Raw genomic sequence first — 8,020 nt, forward strand, 5'->3', positions numbered from 1 at the left:
TATATATATATATATGTATATATATACATATATATATGTGTGTGTGTATGTGTGTGTGTGTGTATATATATATATAAAAGCAGTGTTGTGTATAATGCTATGGAAAAAATGAAAAAAAATCTAAATGACCATCATCAGAGAAGCAGTTAAATAAGCCATGGTCATTTGTTCTATGGAACACTAGACAGGAGCAATTCAAGAGTGTGGTAGTGGTAGGTCAACATCACCATGAGAAGACCCCCAAGACATACTCTTAAGTAAAAACAATGAACCAAATACAATAATGTTGAACAACAATATTAAAGCATGGAATCATTTATGGGCAAAAATGCAAACACTATATATTTCTATACACACATATATATGAAATGCCCAGAAAGAGTCTGCAATACACCAAAATGTTAATTCTTATTTTGAGAAAATCCTGGGAATAGGGAAGATGATCAAAGGAGCTTTAAATTTATTTAATTATATTATTTAATTGTATTTGGATTTCTTAAAATAAAATGTTCATTTATTAATTGTATACTTAAAACTTTAACATGTTATGTCACATCCAATCTGAGGAATACAATGCATCTATTCAAAAGAATGTAGCAGCTTCACATGCACTAACATGACAAAAAGAAAACTATACACCATATGTATATAAACAATATGTACAGCCAGAAATCATTTACTGGGGGAAACCAGAAAACTATTTATTTCTATAGGCACATACACATGCAGGTAATACATAGAGTTAGGTGTGCAATACACAACCAAACTGTTATCTGTTGTTACCTGTTAGGGAGAGGCCTATTTATGCAAAAACAAACAAAAAAACTATGCAAATGTACGTGTGAGTTCAGTACAGTAACATCATGATACTGTATTAACATGGGAATTCATCTATATGTGCTCAGGAGAAAATAAAAAAGAGAGAGATAAAAATTTAAATAGTGCAATCCACCATTCCACACAACAAAATGTGCCCAGGAGTGAACATGAGTTGGCAGATGTGAATTTTCTGTGGTGTACACATCCTGTCAAGTGAAGTGATGCCAAGGTATAATGATATGCATCTGGTGACAACTCAAGAAATGGTGACCTGTTCCAATCTGGAAGACAAATTGGTTATGAGAAACTTACTAAAAGACAGGATGTCAATCTCCAGTACAGCAATTTCTCCTAAACCTAAAAATTTTCAAGTTATTTTGATGATACATGGTCATACTGTCTGTAGAGCCAAACCTCTATGTAAGATGTAATACCACTATGTCTCTAATACAGTTATATTGATATCTTTCTAAATATATGTATAGATACTGTTCAGTATTGCCCCATACAATAGTGACTGATGTCGATAATGGTCAGTCAGCACAGTAAATGAGCATGATCTTTTATTTTGGTTAGTGGACACTAGCTGCCATATGGAGCCATCCTCACATTGAAAGGAAATATAAAGAGAGTGCTTAAGAGTATAGGAGTATGGACTCTGGAGGCTTAATTGCACGGGTATAAACCCTGGTTCCAGCACTTACTCTTTGTATGAACTCAACAGCTTAACTGTTTGCTTTACCATAACATGCAGTATTATGTATATAGTATTACAATTTTACTACCATTAATTCCCCTTAATATTATCACAATGAGAGAGGCTGCTTGTGTACCAGTTTTGCAACCTTTTGGTAGGATCTCTAACCCCTTTGGGCTTAAATCTCAACTTTCATAAAATGGGAATAATATATTACTTATAAGGATTTTAGATGAGAGAATATACATAAAACACATATTTATTATCTAGTACATGTCAGATACTCTGTTGATTTATCTGCTGAATGGACTGATAACTGACCGCAGAGAAAAGAGGTAGGCAAAACGCAACCCTTAGGTTGCTTCTGACTCAATTCTCTGAGTCCAAGATATACTTCTTTTGAGTTCTTATTGCAAGGCTGGGATAAGAATGACACATCATGGCACTGAAAAAGTATTCATAACTCCAAGAGTTTTAAATCACTGAAACTAAGATTTTATTAGACAAATAGAAAAAAAAAAAGGAAAAGAGATTTGAAGGGAATTCTCCCACACATCAGTCCTTTTGTCTAATTTTCAAACGTGCCACCCAGAAAATTTTCTCTAACTCAAATAGGGCTTTCTATAACACTCTCTTCAATACCTACACATTTCACAGTAACACATTTTTACAGTATGAGGATATTGTGACAAAGTTATTGGTGTTATGCTCCTTTGAATATATCATACTGGTACCATAATTAGTTTAATGTGAAGTTAAACTATGAAAATACAGAAAGTTAGCCAGAAACAGCGTGTATATCTTTACGGCATATAAATAATATTTGGTAGGAAAAAAATATATTTGGTAGGAAAAAATTGTTTATATGATATTTTTAATTTCTCAATTTTATCTTCTCAATTTTAAGAAAAAAAAAGATGCATTCTTTAGCTAAGGAACAGCTGTGTTAATTAGAACACATTATTTTATTTTTAACATACTGACATTTAAAAGAGCAAAAAAAAATTCTCTGTCCTACCTTGAGTTAACATGTTTATAACATACTATCAAAAGAATTATTTTCCCCAAAACTCTTGGCAAAATTAGTCACACTGAGAATCTAATTCAAAGTATAAGATGTTTAAAGTACATATAATCACCTATGGACTTTAATGTAAAAATATGTTCATTATGAAATGAAAGCAAAAAAAAAAAATCACATTCTACACCCATAAATTCACTTCAAATCACATCTACGAAAATAATCCCGCACTCTGGCTAAAGTGAATCATTAGACTGTGTTTAAAATTGTTTCATTGACTTAGTTAAACAAAGCTTAGAAAGATATTTTTTAATACATTGCATACATGACTTCTTTATTTTGATGTAGTCAGTCTATTTTAGTTCTACAGTATGTCCCTATTTTTAAGAAACAGTTACTATAGCTATTTTCAAAACATTAGGCTTGCTGGTGGTTGATATGACTTCCAGAAAGAAGCAGGGGAATGTTCTAGCCTCAACTCCAGATGTTAAGTACTTTTTTAGTTAAGTACTAAATTGCACATTAATGAACTTTTGCCCCAGTCTTCCACCTTCATAGGTTTATCTCCTTAAAAAGAGAAAATTTAACAACATAAGCTATTTCATATGCCTCAAGCATACTTTTTATCAAAATTATTAAAAAATAATGATATAGGCCACAAAGGCTTAGAGATTATCCATGATACAATAGATTCAAGGAGTTCTGAATCAGGTTTGAATCATAGTAGGCTAAGTAAATCCACAACCCACTTGTGGTTATTTCTCTAGTTCCTTAATGTATAACTTGAATTTGACAAATGGCACAATCTCCACTACTGATTCTCAGATTCATGGATTGAGGATCATTATGGCAGAAATGATGAAGTAGAAGCCCCCAACAGTTTCTTCTCTTCACCAAGTTATTTTTAAAAGGCAAAACCACAGAGATGGGTGTCACCACCAAAAACTCAAAAGATGACAAGTTGGTGAGAGCTATCACATGCCATTTAACTTGCCTGTTTGGTCTACATATAAGGTAAATGGATTTGGAGAATGACTGTGATTATCATAAATGCAGACAAGTACATTTCATGAACCTTGTAAACTATGCTGCTACCTCCAATTGCAGCTGATATTCCAGATGCAGTATTTTTACTGGAACAAATCAATGCAACTCCTGTAACCTAGTAATCACATGTTTTTTTTCTCTATATTAATTTGCAAAGAATCTGAGGAACACTTTGCTTTTACATGGCAAGGTTAAGAGTACACTATGAGTCTTGCCTCCTGCTCTCTAACAAAGTCCACAGAGATTTTGATCATACTGAGACTCCATACAACATCACACTGGCTCACCACACTAAAGACATTATACTGACTGTATCTCTGGGCAGGAAGTAGCCAGTATTTTAGATATGACACATGCAAACCAGAAAGTGGGAAGTTAAACCCCACTCCTAGGTTTCTATACCAGTCAGAGTCCGGTCAGGAAACAGAAAATACATAGTTATTTTAATAGAGAACTTAATATAAAGTAAGTAGGTTAAAACATAAATTTTTTAAAAAGTAGATATAAAATTATTAACTAGATTGCTGAAAAGGTAAAAAGTAAATACTACAGTATCATAGAGGTATCAACAGCAGAAAGCAGGCACCACTACTTGGGGAACAAAGGATAGCTGGAAATCATTAAAAGTTAGAAACTTGGAGGAAAAGCACTTTAGAGCCAAAATTGAGACTCCTGAGAGGAGACACTGCTCAGCCAGTGCTCTAGCCCAGCTCACCCACTGTACAAATAAATATCCCAAGCTACCTCGTTTGCAGTCGAGTTTAAACTAAACACAGGTCTCCTGGCTTCATGAGTTCTTTCTACCAGATCACACTCCCTGACCAACATTTTATGTCAGGTCACTCAAATATTCTAACTTCCTTTTCAATTAAAAAACATGGAAGGCAATTTAAGTAAGATTCTCTAAACATACAGAAGTAAATTATGGACTCTCATTTCTGAAACATCGTTTTCCACTCCACAGTGGGCAGAACCTTTTTAAAACATCAAATAACAAAGGGAGTTTTGGGGTACCATGAATGTTCTATATTTAACTGGATGTTGATTACTTAAGTGTTCACTGCGAAAATTCATTAAGCTATATATTTATGATTTTTGCACTTTTCTGTATGTTTTAATATGACAATCCATAAAGATAGCAAAACTATGCTGCTACCTTTTCCAGAATCCCCAGGACTGATAAATTCTTGACTTATTAATCCTTTCATCTCCCACAAATAGAAGAAGGGACAATGACAAACTTTATTCCTGACAAAGTAGAAAATGACAAGTGATATGGAAACGACAGAAATCCTGAGAGAATATAACCAAGCCAAATGATAACTTGTTGAGAAATTGCTAAATGTTGAGAAATCAGGAACATTAAAGGGCACTGCAAAAAGAGAGCACAGAATAGTTGAAAATCTCAGAATTAGCCCAAGAACTAGCTCCATAATCTACTAAACTGTATGATTTAGGAAGATTATTTTATTACTCTAAGACTATTTCTCATTTACAAAATGAGTTTAGTAATACCTACCTCAAAGGGACATGTAAGGATCAGAATTAAGATACTGTAATGTTTTGCATGTATCTGAAATAAATGAGTATTATTATTGTATAGGAAAGGTAGCGCAATCTTTGTGACTCAATCAAAAGAAGACAACGACACCAGCCCTTTGCGTTTCTTTAGTGCTATAACAGTGTCCTTCATCTTGGTATCTTCAACATCTAATATAGTACCTGATATGCAGTCATTTCAATGAATATTTGCTTAATTGAACTACATGTGATTTGAAAGAGGCTAGCAAAATAGTAGTAGGGGAATTAAGAGTAATATAATAGATTGTGTGGGTAAAAATGAAAATAACTTTAGATTAAATTTTCAAGAAGTCTTACAAAAAATAGCAATAGAATATGAATGTAGGCTTCAAGAAATGTGCTTATTTTAATGAAGATTTAAATAAAAAAGAGAAGACAGATGAAAAATGTAAGGTAAAAAAGATTAAAATCAATGATGTAAACGTTCTGTTAAAATGGCTCCTAACAGAGCAGAAAAAAAAAAAAAATGGCATAGATGATAGAGACTCTGCTCATCCCTCTGGCGATCAAATCAAAGTTGTAACAGAAACAAGGAGCAGCAGCAAGGAAAAATCGCCTGGGATCTAGAAGAACAAGCCATACAACTAGGGAGAAGTCCAAGAAAGCACCCTGCAACAGCAGAAGGAAGGATGGGGCGAGGACATAGGGCTGCCCGGTCCCCAGCGGCTGAATAAGATGGAGGCTGCGGCAGCGGCAGCCACCTCTTAAAGGGGCCGCGTCCTCCAGCAGATTTTCCTGGTGACAGACCTGCTCACTCTGAACACCAGTGCTGATTCGGCTGCGGGCAGGGGGCACCAGGGACTTACAGGGAGACATTGTCGCACTGAGGGCCAAGGCGAGACTCGTTCTGTACAGAAGTGCCAGCAGTATCCATTGCTCCCTGTTGAGCCCTCCCCACTCCCGCTGTGCAGACACAGCGCCACAATAGCCATGACATCATCAAACTGGGTAACAGAGGTCTCTCTGCCCAGAAAAGCCGCCTCCCCCAACTCGCGGCCCCCACCCAAGCCACATTCAGGTGTGTATCCTCAGCGAGTCAGATGCTCCTTGCTGAGACTCACACTGGTGGAGGCAGCTGGCTTCGGTTTCTGGTGTGGCCTTTTGAGGCAACTATAAACACAGCATCTGTGGATTGCTTGCTGAATCTTAACAGGTGGCCCCGGAGGAGTAGAGGCTTGGGCTAAGTTTGGCCTGCAGCTGAACCCCTCTCAGGACTGTGCCACTGGACACCTACTTCACAAATCCACACTAATAAGACTGGGAGACTTAGGAGCTTTGCTTAGTACATAGAAGCAGATATGGAAAGGCAGCCAAAATGGGAAGACAAAGAAACAGAAACCACCTGAGAGAACAGAACGGAGATCCAGATATAATGGAGTCAGTAATATATCAGACGCAGAGTTCAAAACACTGGTTTTTAAGATGCTCAACGAACTTTGGGAAGTGTAAATAAATTCAGTGAGAACTTCAACAAAGAGATTAAAAAAACATAAAAATGAAAGTGAAAATTATAAAAGGGAACCAGTATGAAAAGAATACATTATCTAAGATGAGAAATATATTAAATGGAATAAACAAAAAAATAAACAAAGTGAATAAAGAAGAGGAACAGATGCCCTATCTAGAGGACAGGAAAGCCAAGGACACAATCAGAAAGGCAAGAGATAAGATGCCAAAACTATAAAAATAATTTAAGGAGCATAAGGGACACTATTAAGGGTCCAAATATCCATCTGATCGGCATAACTGAAGAAAATCAATATGTTGAACAGCTGTTCGAAGAAATAATAATGGAAAACTTCCCTAACCTGGTGAAGGAAATGGACATAAAACCCCAGGATGCTCAGAGAATTCCAAAAATCAGGGATCCAAAGAGGCCCACACCAAGACACATCATAATTAAAATGCCAAAGGTTAAATATAAAGAAAGAATATTAAAAGCAGCAAGAGAAAAACAGTTACTTATAAGGGAAAATCCATAAGACTGGCAGCTGATTTCTCAAAAGAAACTATGCAGGACAGAAAGGCTTGGCAAAAAAATATTCAACAGGATAAAGACCCAGGATCTACAACCAAGAATAATTTATCCAGCAAAGATATCATTTAGAGTTGAAGGACAGATAAAGAGCTTCCCAGACAAAAATAAGCTAAAGGAATTTATCAACACCAAGCCAGTATTACAGGAAATGTTGGAGGAACTTCTTTAAGAAGAAAAAACATGTATCAAAAATAGGAATAAAGAATGGTAACAACTACATTCCTATCAATAAGTACCTTAAATGGAAAAGAATTAAGTGTTCCAACCAAAAGATAGAGTGGCTGAAAGGATAAGAAAACAAGACCCCATACATATGAAAAGGGAGGGGATGGAAAAAGATATTGCTTTGATGAACCTAGAAGGTATTTAAGTCAGACAGAGAAAGATAAACACTATATGATTTCACTTATATGCAGAAGCTAAGGAATTAAAAGAACAAATTAATCAAAAACAGTCTCACAAATATAGTGGACAATTTGGTATCAGACAGAGGGAGAGGGGTCCGGGGGGGGGGGGTGAAAGGCTAAAGAAGTACAAATTAGTAGCTGATGGATGGTCACAGGGATGGGGAGCACGGCATAGGGAATATAGTTAGCATTAATACATTGTCTAGGTGGAGGATCAGGCGGGGAGGGAACAATTAGGGAGATTGTTTTGCTAACTATATAGATGTCTAACCAATGTACTTGAAACTAAATTAAAAAAATTTTTTTAAATAGCTCCTAACAGCTCCCAAAGCTGTATTTTCCAACTTCCTAATAAAATGCCCAGGAAAATAGAAATTAAACAAAACAAAACAAAACAAAGACCTATACTA

At 35.6% G+C, this 8,020-nt stretch overlaps 1 protein-coding gene across 2 annotated transcripts in view; it reads right to left on the reverse strand.

Moving 5' to 3' along the window:
- TMEM38B (transmembrane protein 38B) overlaps positions 1-8,020 on the reverse strand; it is a 51,134-nt gene that overhangs the window by 38,075 nt on the left and 5,039 nt on the right. The window contains exon 2 of one of the 2 annotated variants that reach the window (XM_011364956.2): positions 953-1,100. The exons of the other annotated variant lie outside the window; for it this stretch is intronic. The gene's annotated coding sequence lies outside the window, so the exon portion shown is untranslated. The remainder of the gene's footprint in view (positions 1-952; positions 1,101-8,020) is intronic. 2 annotated transcript variants of the gene reach the window in all.

The sequence above is a fragment of the Pteropus vampyrus genome, unplaced genomic scaffold, assembly GCF_000151845.1.
Source record: "Pteropus vampyrus isolate Shadow unplaced genomic scaffold, Pvam_2.0 Scaffold103, whole genome shotgun sequence".
Lineage (NCBI taxonomy): Eukaryota > Metazoa > Chordata > Mammalia > Chiroptera > Pteropodidae > Pteropus > Pteropus vampyrus.